General features: G+C 42.3%; 1 pseudogene; it reads left to right on the top strand.

Annotated features, from left to right (window-relative positions):
* Positions 1–1,834: 1,834 nt before the first annotated feature.
* On the top strand, positions 1,835–10,722 carry LOC139448886 (thialysine N-epsilon-acetyltransferase-like; annotated as a pseudogene).
* The last annotated feature ends 3,455 nt before the right edge of the window (positions 10,723–14,177 follow it).

The raw sequence follows: 14,177 nt of genomic DNA, 5'->3' as shown, positions 1-14,177 counted from the left end.
GGAATGGATTTCTATCAATACATGTACAACTTTGACTGTCATGTAACTAAAATATTGTTCACAAGTGATGTTAAACTCAGACGAAGTCCCGGATGATGATCAAGGCTGAAGTGGTTCTATATCAAATTAACGCGTAATAATCTTGTACATTTTAGTTTTTTTCAATACAAAACAAAAATATGGATCCGAGATGATCTGTTTTAAAGCCAGCACCCAGCAATATTCAGGGGTAGGACAGGTCACCAACACTCTATGTATGTCGTATGAATCGTCCCAGATTCTCAGTGTCCTCACATTGCCTGGTAATTTGAAAGCACACATTCAGTCAAAGTGACTCGTAAGCAATTCATTAAATATATTATTTATTCGATTGTGCCACAGTCCTAATTATTAACCCAGGTACTACTGTTGAACTACACACAGTTGAGATTTCGTGAGTTTGATGTCGGTGACAACACAACCGTCTTCACTTTGTGTGCACGTTTACAAGCCTACTGTAGCATGGGGTGACGTACACGTGCTGGAACCATGAAGCGATGTTTAAAGTCGACAGCATCTTTTTGCAAACGTAGGTTGGCAAACTCAAAAACCTCTGCCTACTTGTGTTTGAAATGACAAATATTTGTTTTTGTTACATACATTATATGCGGTGATACGAATGCAGGCTGAATCATAGCCTCACGGTGGTAGGGTTCATGTGGTACAGACCAAGGAACAGACGTTGTCCACTCCACCAAGTTTATAGCTACAGATATTGTTTATACGTGACAATAGAGGACCAAGGACAACAAGGACAAAGGAATACATAGTTACAATGCACGGGTAGCGACAATACAGGTCCCAGGACAACAAGGGTATAGGGATACAGAGTTACAATGCACGGGTAGAGACAATAGAGGACCAAGGGCAACAAAGACAAAGGAATACAGAGTTATAATGCACTGGTAGCGACAATAGAGGATCCAGGACAACAAAGACAAAGGGATACAGAGATACAATGCACTGGTAGCGATAATAGAGGATCCAGGACAACAAGGACAAAGAGATACAGAGATACAATGCACTGGTAGTGACAATAGAGGTCCCAGGACAACAAAGACAAAGGGATACAGAGTAACAATGCACTGGCAGCGACAATAGAGGGTCCAGGACAACAAGGACATGGATATACAGAGTTATAATGCACTGGTAGCGACAATAGAGGACCCAGGACAACAAGGACAAAGGGATACAGATCTAGAGTTACAATGCAATGGTAGCGACAATAGAGGACCCAGGCCAACAAAGACATGGGGATGGATATAGTGTGTATTTACAGTCACCACTGTGAAACACAATATGGTTGAAATTAAAATCCCTCTGCATCAAAGGAATCGTTATAGTAACAGTCGATAGCGTTCGTGTCCGCAATTGGCGACGTCATGCTGAGTTCATTGGACGTCGAAATACATTATCAATGTTCCTATACTTGTTGGAGGGTGAGATCGTGTTCTAATCTGAAGGTCAAGATGGTCCCAAAGATCTTTAATCGGCAACAGTTCAGGAGAGCGACGTTTAACCACCAAATTACCGACCTGCTGAATGTAACGGCCGATACGGGCTTGAATACCATGGTCAACATCGTCGTCTGGATACAGCGACGCGGCTGACAACATGTCGAGAGCAGTTGACTCTGATAACGTCACAATCAAGAGGCGGTCCCTCAAATGAAGAGTAGGTAAATAAAGATGTTTGTAGGGTTTAACACGCGGTCTGCCTGCCCTGAGTCGGCCCTGTCTGTGGGTATCGTTGCATCAACCTTGTGATTGTTGTACGAGTGTCTCACAACGGTGTCATGCATGGCGCACAAGTCACATACCAATACTCTCTGTTCTGCCGATACCCATGGCATGTTACCGTTGATGTCCGGGCGAATTTCTGCTTTGACGAATATTGTGAGTTGTTCTTTATAGATCCATATGTATCTTGTGACCATGCTGTGTGCGCACGTGACTTTACACAGAATTCAGTGAACTACTTTAAAATATATTCAGTTGGCGCCATATCTGTTGATTTTCTGCGATTGGTTTTACAGTTGTAGCTGTATCACGAGGGGAACATGGGGAGTCGCGCGTTAGGTTTGGGACGCATAAAAACCCCACGTGCCCTGAGTGATCCTGCTACAACGAACATATCTTACCTACATGTTTTATTATGGCAGTTTAAAAGAATTGAAACAAATTAAAAATTGATCGATTGAGAAGAGGATAGCTTGTGCTGTGTCACGTGGCTTTCATTGATTCGGAAAAAGCTTCGATGTCGGGGTATATTATTCTGCCTCCCAGAAATTAATTTCCCTCCAAGGCTGGAAACATACTATTTTATCAAGATCACGTAGACCAATCAGATCCCATCATTCTGACATGGAGGACTGATAAAGTATTTTATCAAGATCACGTAGACCAATCAGATCTCATCATTCTGACATGGAGGTATGATAAAGTATTTTATCAAGATCACGTAGACTAATTAGATCTCATCATTCTGACATGGAGGTGTGATAAAGTATTTTATCAAGATCACGTAGACTAATCAGATCCCATCATTCTGACATGGAGGTGTGATAAAGTATTTTATCAAGTTCACGTAGACTAATCAGATCCCATCATTCTGACATGGAGGTATGATAAAGTATTTTATCAAGTTCACGAAGACCAATCAGATCTCATCATTCTGACATGGAGGTATGATAAAGTATTTTATCAAGTTCACGAAGACCAATCAGATCTCATCATTCTGAGATGGAGGTATGATAAAGTATTTCATAAAGACCACGTAGACCAATCAGGTCTCATCATTCTGACATGGAGGTATGATAAAGTATTTTATCAAGATCACGTAGACCAATCAGATGTCATCATTCTGAGATGGAGGTATGATAAAGTATTTTATCAAGATCACGTAGACTAATCAGATCTCTGACATGGTATGATATCACATAGTGTAGTTTCTTTTGCTCGTCAGTATACTACCTTTCACTGAATTAGAATAGGTTTATTCTCAAGAACCACAAAAAGTGGTACAAGAGCATATTAAATAAATAAGTATGTATATGTAGAAATAGCAGACAAGATCGCAGTTAATAACAGCATGTGATTACCTAGCATTTTTAATACTAATGGACGTTTGTACAATAAATCTCGATAAATTCTTTAGATCCTGTTTTGTGTTGATAAGAGTTTTACAAATTTAATAATATTTGGCCATTCAGTATAGTATGATGATCAAAATGTTTGTCTCTCTCTTTTAAAAAAATTACATCTGAAATAGTTGCAAAATTCATCAGCAATAGATGGAGAATTACATCATTTACAGGTTCTATTTTCCTTTGGATTTTTTTCCATCGACCAGTCTCATTAGGTAAATTATGATTACAGCTTCGAAATCGTAGTATTGGAATTGATATTCGTTTTGGCAATAGAAGATATTTATCGAGAACCGGAGTGTCCTTTAAATGTTTATAATATAATCCTTTTGAACTAGAATTAACGTCACTTCTCCATTTCTGAAAAAAAAATATCTTTAAGTATTTGCTTTTCTTCTGACACTAGCCACTTTGTTGTGCAAATTAACGGATTGCTAAATACATAGGATAAATCAATGCTGTCTAGTATATCCATAACACATCTAACCCGGGGGTTTGTTGATGCAATAGTCCTGTTACTATTAAGTGACAAATATTGATATAACAGCTGTGAACGTTTATACACACCAGGTTGATATGTTAATTTGTGTCCGAAAAAATATCCACACACAGTGATCTGTACACATATCCAAACACACTGACCTGTACACATATCCACACACACTGACCTGTACATACATCCACACACACTGACCTGCACACATATCCACACACACAGACCTGTACACATATCCACACACACTGACCTGCACACATATCCAAACAAAGTAACCTGTACACATATCCACACACATTGACCTGTACGCATATCCACACACACTGACCTGTACACATATCCACACACACTGACCTGTACACATATCCACATACACTGACCTGTACACACATCCACACACACTGACCTGTACACATATCCACACACACTGACCTGTACACATCCACACACACTGACCTGTACACTGATCCACACACACTGACCTGTACACACATCCACACACTCTGACCTGTACACATATCCACACACACTGAACTGTGCACAAATCCACAAAAACAGACCTGCACACATATCCACACACATTGACCTGTACACATATCCACACACACTGATCTGCACACATATCCACACACACTGACCTGTACACATATCCACACACACTGACCTGTACACATATCCACACACACACAGACCTGTACACACATCCACACACACTGACCTGTACACATATCCACACACACTGACCTGTACACATATGCACACACACTGACCTGTACACACATCCACACACACTGACCTGTACAATTATCCACACACACACAGACCTGTACACATATGCACACACACTGACCTGTACACATATCCACACACTGGATGGTTGCTTGTTGTTTAACGCCGCACTCAGCAATATTACAGCAACGGCTCGTATATGACGACGGTCTGTAAATAATCGAGTCTTGACCAGAGCATCCAGAGATTGACATCATGAGCATCGATCAACGCAATTGGGATACGATGACATGCATCGACCAAGTCAGGGAGCCTGACCACCCGTTCCCGCTTGTCGCACCGTCCGACAAGCATGGGTTGCTGAAGACACGCACGCACGTACGCACGCACGCTCGCACGCACGCACGCACGCACGCACGCACGCACGCACGCACGCATGCACGCTCGAGTTGACGTCCTCTTGACTGTTGACTGAGACTCGTGGGATGTCTTTTCTCGTCTGATACTGGAACACCGACCTGGATAACCCACGGTCACGGAAACGAGTGATCACAATGTCATAATACAGCTTCAAGTATGGCCGACTTTTCAGTGATAGAAGCTCACAAGGTCGATTGTGATGAGATAGTACGGTTGATGCAGGTGTGCGAGACAAGCTGAGCTAGAGGTAGACACAGGCATACATAGGTAGACACAGGGATACATAGGCTGACACAGGCATACATAGGTAGACACAGGGATACATAGGCTGACACAGGCATAAATAGGTAGATACAGGCATACATAGGTAGACACAGGCATACATAGGTAGACATAGGCATACGTAGGTAGATATAGGCATACATAGGCTGACACAGGCATACATAGGCTGACACAGGCATACATAGGTAGACAGAGGCATACATAGGTAGATATAGGCATACGTAGGTAGATATAGGCATACATAGGCTGACAAAGGCACACATAGGTAGATACAGGCATACATAGGTAGATACAGGCATACATAGGCTGACACAGGCATACATAGGTAGACACAGGCATACATAGGTAGACACAGTCATACATAGGTAGACACAGGCATACATAGGTAGACACAGGCATACATAGGCTGACACAGTCATACATAGGTAGACACAGGCATACATAGGTAGACATAGGCATACGTAGGTAGATATAGGCATACATAGGCTGACACAGGCATACATAGGCTGACACAGGCATACATAGGTAGACAGAGGCATACATAGGTAGATATAGGCATACGTAGGTAGATATAGGCATACATAGGCTGACAAAGGCACACATAGGTAGATACAGGCATACATAGGTAGATACAGGCATACATAGGCTGACACAGGCATACATAGGTAGACACAGGCATACATAGGTAGACACAGTCATACATAGGCTGACACAGGCATACGTAGGTAGATATAGGCATACATAGGCTGACAAAGGCACACATAGGTAGATACAGGCATACATAGGTAGATACAGGCATACATAGGCTGACACAGGCATACATAGGTAGACACAGGCATACATAGGTAGACACAGTCATACATAGGCTGACACAGGCATACATAGGTAGATACAGGCATACATAGGCTGACACAGTCATACATAGGTAGACACAGGCATACATAGGTAGACACAGGCATACATAGGTAGACACAGGCATACATAGGTAGACATAGGCATACGTAGGTAGATATAGGCATACATAGGCTGACACAGGCATACATAGGCTGACACAGGCATACATAGGTAGACAGAGGCATACATAGGTAGATATAGGCATACGTAGGTAGATATAGGCATACATAGGCTGACAAAGGCACACATAGGTAGATACAGGCATACATAGGTAGATACAGGCATACATAGGCTGACACAGGCATACATAGGTAGACACAGGCATACATAGGTAGACACAGTCATACATAGGTAGACACAGGCATACATAGGTAGACACAGGCATACATAGGCTGACACAGTCATACATAGGTAGACACAGGCATACATAGGTAGACATAGGCATACGTAGGTAGATATAGGCATACATAGGCTGACACAGGCATACATAGGCTGACACAGGCATACATAGGTAGACAGAGGCATACATAGGTAGATATAGGCATACGTAGGTAGATATAGGCATACATAGGCTGACAAAGGCACACATAGGTAGATACAGGCATACATAGGTAGATACAGGCATACATAGGCTGACACAGGCATACATAGGTAGACACAGGCATACATAGGTAGACACAGTCATACATAGGCTGACACAGGCATACGTAGGTAGATATAGGCATACATAGGCTGACAAAGGCACACATAGGTAGATACAGGCATACATAGGTAGATACAGGCATACATAGGCTGACACAGGCATACATAGGTAGACACAGGCATACATAGGTAGACACAGTCATACATAGGCTGACACAGGCATACATAGGTAGATACAGGCATACATAGGCTGACACAGTCATACATAGGTAGACACAGGCATACATAGGTAGACACAGGCATACATAGGCTGACACAGGCATACATAGGTAGATATAGGCATACATAGGTAGATATAGGCATACATAGGCTGACACAGTCATACATAGGTAGACACAGGCATATATAGGTAGACACAGGCATACATAGGCTGACATAGGCATACATAGGTAGATACAGGCATACATAGGTAGATACAGGCACACAAAGGTAGACATAGGCATACATAGGTAGATACAGGCACACATAGGCTGACACAGGCATACATAGGTAGACACAGGCATACATAGGTAGATACAGGCACACATAGGTAGACATAGGCATACATAGGTAGACACAGGCATACATAAGTAGACATAGGGATACAAAGGTAGACAGCGGTAAGCATGGGCAGATAGGTAGAGCAGCGTTAAACAACAAACAAGAAACAAGTTCTGATACACCTCATGGCGAACCGCAATTCCCATTCTGGTTTCACTACATCATATTGTTTATCAGTAGCAAACATGCTAAACGATGTGCATCGTTCAGTTTACCGGTTCTCCAATCGGGAATGCGTTTCTATCAATACATGTATTAACACGTTGGGTTGTCATATAACAAATACTGTACAAAAGTTACCGATGAAGATCAGCACTCAGGTGGTTCGATATTAAATTGACGAGTACATTTCATCTTGTACATTTGGGGTTATTTTCGACTCAAAATCTAAATAAAGAAAGAGCACCCATCATCCCTGGATAGAACAAGACACATCTCTCCATATCCTTTTCGTACTAAGTGTCCCAGACTCTCAATGGGCATTCCAGGGTAGAACAGGTCCCCAACACTCTATGTTTGTGTATGAAGTATCCCAGACTATCAATGAACATTCCGGCGTGGAACATGCACCCAACACTCGATATTTGTCCATGCAGTGTCCCAGGCGCTCAGTGCACATCCCGGGGTAGAACAGGTCACCAGCACTCTATGTTTGTCGTATGATATGGAAAGTATATACCAACACCTGTCATTTTAATTTATGTTTAATCCTTCTCTTGTCACGCGACGTGTAAAAAACACATCTCCTTATTCTTAACCTGCGGTCCTTTTGTAGTCCATGTTAAGGGTTGTCCGTATGTGTGTTTACAGGGTTTTGCCACACACGAAGGCAACCTTCATCTCTTGAAGACCAATGTCAAGAGTAAGTGAGCTTTGTTTCTCAATAGAAAACTACGAACATTCTGCCTCCAACGTTCTCAGCAGAAAATGCCTGTAGTACTAGTTGCAACAGCAGCAGCAGTAGTAGTAGTAGTAGTAGTAGTAGTTCTAGTAGAAGCAGCAGTAGTAGTAGTTGTAGTAGTAGCAGTAGTAGAAGTGGGAGCAGCAGCCTGTAGTACTAGTTGCAACAGCAGCAGCAGCAGTAGTAGTAGTAGTAGTAGTTCTAGTAGTAGCAGCAGTAGTAGTGGGAGCAGCAGCAGCAGCAGCAGCAGTAGTAGTAGTAGTAGTAGTAGTAGTAGTAGTAGTAGTAGCAGTAGCAGTAGTAGCAACAGCAGTAGCACGGACACCAGTGGTTGATGTGCAGTCTACAAGTGTGCAGCGACCTGTAATTAGTCTCGTCTGGGGCACTGACACCAGTGGTTGGTGTGCACTCATGGTATGTGAGACCATTTCAAATATACAGTAAACTACGTTTATAACGAACACGCTTGTAACGAACTGGCGGATATAACGAACTGTTTTTTTGGTCCCAGCCATTTGCGGTATATATGCTGTATATATGTTTGAAAAGGATTACGGTTATAACGCACTAAAATTAGTGGTCCCTTTTAGTTCATTATAACTCTAGTTTATTGTATTGCCCTTCAAATGTTTTGATGAAGTTATTCCTGCAACTGTAGCAGGGAATCCAAGGATAAACTGGACTTCTCAGTATTAGATGCTGTCACCATGGTGATTGATGCGGCATTAATCCATCATATAATAGTAGCAATATCTTTTCTCCAGGAGAGGAGTTTTAGGAGAAGCTGTTCTACAAGGAAATAGATGTTATATTCTACTGACGACATATTGGTGGTATAGGGTGTTGATAAATTCTTCATCTGACTGCATGTGTACTGTGTAGGGGGACTGTTGAAACTCACTGGCTGAAATCATTCCAGCTTTGAAAAGAGATGGCTTTGGAGAGAAGAAGGTGTTCGATTGTTTCGTGGCAGAAGAGACACAATCAACAGGTGAGTCACGTCAAGCCCACCTTGATTCACTGATGTGTTCTACAGAACACCGTGTTTACGGACGTGTAATGTGTCGACTGTAGTCCCGGTCAGCGCGCCGTGCTCTAAACTCTAGTGTTTCTAAGTGCGACATATATACACATGTATTCCCCGACTCACTGCACCCATCAGTATCAAGTGAAGCAAAGCACTAACGCTATATTCCAAGCATATTGTTCATAAACTCAGATTTACCAAACACCCACAACTTGAAGACTGTACACTGACGACTGTGTTTGACTCTGCTGTTTGGAACAACATGTAACGCTATTGGTGTATGACATGGGGTGTTTAGTTACAAGTACTGACTGTAATACAATAAAGATGCCAGCTTGAAAGTGTATGACATGGGATGTTTAGTCACAAGTACTGACTGTAATACAATAAAGATGCCAGCTTGATGGTGTATGACATGGGGTGTTTAGTCACAAGTACTGACCGTAATATAGTGAAGATTCCAGCATGATGGTGTATGACATGGAATGTTTAGTCACAAGTACTGACTGTAATACAATATAGATTCCAGCATGATGGTGTATGAATGGAATGTTTAGTCACAAGTACTGACTGTAATACAATGAAGATGCCAGCATGATGGTGTATGACATGGGGTGTTTAGTCACAAGTACTGACTGTAACACAATGAAGATTCCAGCATGATGGAGCATGCCATGGGGTGTTTAGTCACAAGTACTGACTGTAATACAATGAAGATGCCAGCATGATGGTGTATGAATGGAATGTTTAGTCACAAGTACTGACTGTAATACAATGAAGATGCCAGCATGATGGTTTATGACTTGGGGTGTTTAGTCACAAGTGCTGACTGTAATACAATACAGATAACAGCATGATGGTGCATGACATGGGATGTTTAGTTACAAGTACTGACTGTAATACAATGAAGATGCCAGCATGATGGTGCATGGCCTTGGGTGTTTAGTCACAAGTACTGACTGTAATACAATGAAGATGCCAGCATGATGGTTTATGACTTGGGGTGTTTAGTCACAAGTGCTGACTGTAATACAATACAGATTCCAGCATGATGGTGCATGGCCTTGGGTGTTTAGTTATAAGTACTGACTGTAATACAATGAAGATTCCAGCATGATAGTGTATGACATGGGGTGTTTAGTCACAAGTACAGACTGTAATACAATGAAAATGCCAGCATGATTGTGTTTAGTATCACCAAGTTTTCGTACCTAGATTAGTTTGTGGTTTTGTGTGTGGCAACTAAAATGAACAGCCTCAATGGACGTCGGAAGCCCTTTCTCCGCCATCCCATTACGTGACCATGAGGTCTGACTTCACCTCTTCCAGGCAGATCCCGGCTTGTTGGCTACTTGATGTACATGTGGTCCTTCACCACCTTGACTGGGCGCTTCCTGTACGTGGAGGACCTGTTTGTGGAAAGGGACTTCAGAAGGAAGGGGGTCGGATCAGCACTGTGGGCCTCTGCAATGAAGGTAACATCATCCAACAGTGCAGAGTATGACGGGCTTGACTCCAGCTGCATGCGTCCTGCAACTTTCATATGACATTTAGCAATATATTAACACATAATAAGCAAAATGTATGAATTAAATTGTTTCAAAACGATAACAATTAAAAACCATTACAGGGCTTTAGGGTGAGGATATGCACATCCATGGACACTGAAGTGAGGGTTGAGATATGCCTTATGCTGTGGGGATTCCGGGTCCCATTAGGCCCCCATTATACCTCATGGTTGTTATGATAGCCAACTGGTCGGGCTTCGTTGAGTGTACATCATACACGATGGCAAGGCTCTTTGATTATATACATGCCTTTGTGATACATTTTCTGACTATTTCTAAATGACGCGTTAAACCACGTGCACTCACTTCCCGCATCAGTAGGGCGTTTACTGAATCCTCGGTACGTTATCTTAAACTGTGGCTAGGCCTGTTTACCTGATACACAGAGCGTGTGACGTGAGGTGGATAGATAACATTGTACACTTGTAGATGTGTAAAGAGGTCAACTATATCTGTCAGAGAGCATGAGCGAGAGACATGTTGGTTGGAGCATCGACAGACAATCTGGGTAATGCAGAAGGCTGCATATTTTGGGAGTCTTCCCATTCTCCTAAAACTTCTGGGTGGGTTTGACTAGGCAGCGCTTCCTGGGAGAAGTCCCAACCAAGCGAAGTGCCATATCAAATCGGCCCAGACACAGTTTTTTAAGGAGTGGCTATCTGAAAGACCACTGCACCTAGTTTATGTGCAGTGTGTTGAGAAATTCGGCAACCCTGCAGAGTCCTTCGCTTGGATGAGGTCGGCTGGCCTGAAAAGTGAAACAGAAGGCTTTCTGTTTGCTGCTCGAAACCGTCAATGTGTGATTTTGCATCAAAATGTAAATGTGAAATGTAGATTATGTAATGAATTTAATGAGGCTACCCAACACATTGTCAGTGGATGCCCAGCTTTGGCACAAACACACTGTCTTAAGCGACATGATGGAATGGTTTGATCATTTCATTACCATCATCGCCATGCTAGTGTTTTGACACAGAGGTCCATCCATGGTACGACCTGGAATATGTAGAGGGCGTCATGGAAAATGATCAAAAAATGCTTTGGAATAGTCCCGTATACAGCCTTAGACGTATCCAGGCCAACAAACCTGATCTTGTCCTTTTTGATAAATCCAATGAAATCATTTATATTATTGAATTTTCTGTCCCTTTTGACACAAATGTGTTTGACAAGATTCAGCAAAAGCTTGACAAATATGCAGGCCTCGCTTTCGAAATGTCACGATTGCATCCCAAGTGCCAAGTTGTTCGACTCCCCATTGTTCTCGGTGCCTTAGGTTTGGTACCTCCCAATCTGGGCAAGGGCCTTGAGCTGATAATGATTCTAACCAGCCTGACTGGCTTTGCTATAGCCAGAAGCCAAATTGACTAGTCTCTTTACTCCACTTGTCTCGTTCCTTCAGTCAAACTGGGGGCGGTGGGGTAGGCTAGTGGTTAAAGCGTTCGCTCGTCACGCCGAAGAACCGGGTTCCATTCCCGAAATGGGTTCAATGTGTGAAGCCCATTTCTGGTGTCCCCCGCCGTGACATTGCTGGAATATTGCTAAAAGCGGCGTAAAACCACACTCACCCACTCAGTCAAACTGACAACTCCGGAGGTATAAAAGCAAAAGTGTCTGCCGTAGTAATCAGATATACCCTCATTGTCAGCTTCCTGTATAAGGAAATACAGCAACAACACATTTATGAACACAAAGATTCACGGGATGAAGACGGGATACGAACCTGCAACCTCTTGATGTGCAGTCCTTCACGCTCCCACCTGTGATAGGGAGATTGTTGTTGTCACAAGTGCAATTTCCTGGTCACCATTAGCTGTGTTTATTTGTACATTTTAAGGCTAACGTTGCACCAAGTTCGTTGTAAGTCCTAGCGGTGTTTAGGTGGTGTTTAGGCTGTGAGCTTATTTCATGTGTTTAGACCCTAAACGTCTTTAGATAGAACAAACCAAATGTGTATTCCGTCCAGGATTGAAACACATTCCTAAACATGTCTTGTATGTGTTTACATTCAAAACACATTTTTACATCGTACATGAGTCAAATTCACAAACCAACTCGTCAAATTGACTTGTCCTTTCCCGATTTGTCTGTGGGATCGACATCGTCATAAAGTATAACGCATCACTTCACCTTGGACAGGCTGCTGAAGTTCCATGATGGTCGCCTATTCACATCCCAGTTAGGATGACCGCTGTTGAACCAATCTAGTCAGTACTCTTTTACGTGTGTCTCTCTGTATCCTGTACCAGGTATGGGTTTTGTTCATGTATTTGTTAGAAAACATTTATCAGACAAATTACCAAATCATGTTGGTTTTTTCAATAACAGTACAGCTACTTTTCCTCGTCGGTACATTTTCAAAGTCGACCCCGTCTTTCAATTTGATTTAGTCGAAATACTTGCTGAAAGGGAGAAACCCCTGTACAGAGCAATGGGATGACGTCACAGGAGGCGTATAATTCGTGTTTCCAAGCATCACGAGCTTCCCTAGTCAATTTGCGTTACTTTGACATATACTATTTTTATTGCCCTCTGACTTGCATTTATCAAATGAAGCCGGTAAAACATTCTTTTGTGATGCTGGTGGTGGATCGACAAAAGGGGGATCATATGAACATTATGATATTTGTATGGTTTTGGTTTCATAAAATATATTTCACTGCCATGGTGCAGGGCTACCTAAAGGGTTACACAAATGAAGGCTGACTCTATACAGTTTTATCCATTTCAATGCAATGATGTAGGGTACCTCAGAGTCACAGTATTAGAAAGTCACACGCCAAATTGTGAAATATGACTCAACAAACACAAGTCATTACTAATATATTTCGCTAAAAAATAACAACCACCTAGATATGACAGGTTCAAAACCTCCTGATATGCCCTCATACAATAACAGAGTCTGGATGAGACTTCGTGATTGAGCAACAACCACGCAATCAATGAAGGCACAGAACAGACCAGCAGACCCACTTTAATCACGTTTTCAATCCGGTTGCCTGGATCTGATGTTTGTATGTATATAGATACGGCCCCTCCTCGATGACAGCGGGACATCCAATCATCTTTTATCCAGTCATCACCGCCATCACCATTCGAAGCCACAGCAGCACGAACTAAGGAAGCAATACCAAGTGTCGGATTCCAAGTACCGGTTTGAAACAAAGCATGGCAACCAGTTGTGTTAGTACCCTGTTTGGATTGGGAATCGGTTATGAGTTGAGATAGCGCAGTGCCAGTGGAACCGAGAAAGGAATATTTCGTTATATTGGCGTTTGTACAAAGAGTTTAAGATCACTCACGTTGTAATGATATACAAAGAAATTTCTGTCAACATGAAATATTATACACGAATCGGTGACTAAAGCGTCACATCGATGTTTTTGCCAGTTACGGAAAAGGACGAATGATGACGAAATGTCTCATTTTCAAGT

Source organism: Haliotis cracherodii, unplaced genomic scaffold (genome assembly GCF_022045235.1).
Source record: "Haliotis cracherodii isolate W230 unplaced genomic scaffold, xgHalCrac1.p SCAF_7, whole genome shotgun sequence".
In the NCBI taxonomy this organism is placed as follows: Eukaryota; Metazoa; Mollusca; class Gastropoda; order Lepetellida; family Haliotidae; genus Haliotis; species Haliotis cracherodii.
This window is presented reverse-complemented; position numbering and strand designations above follow the sequence as displayed.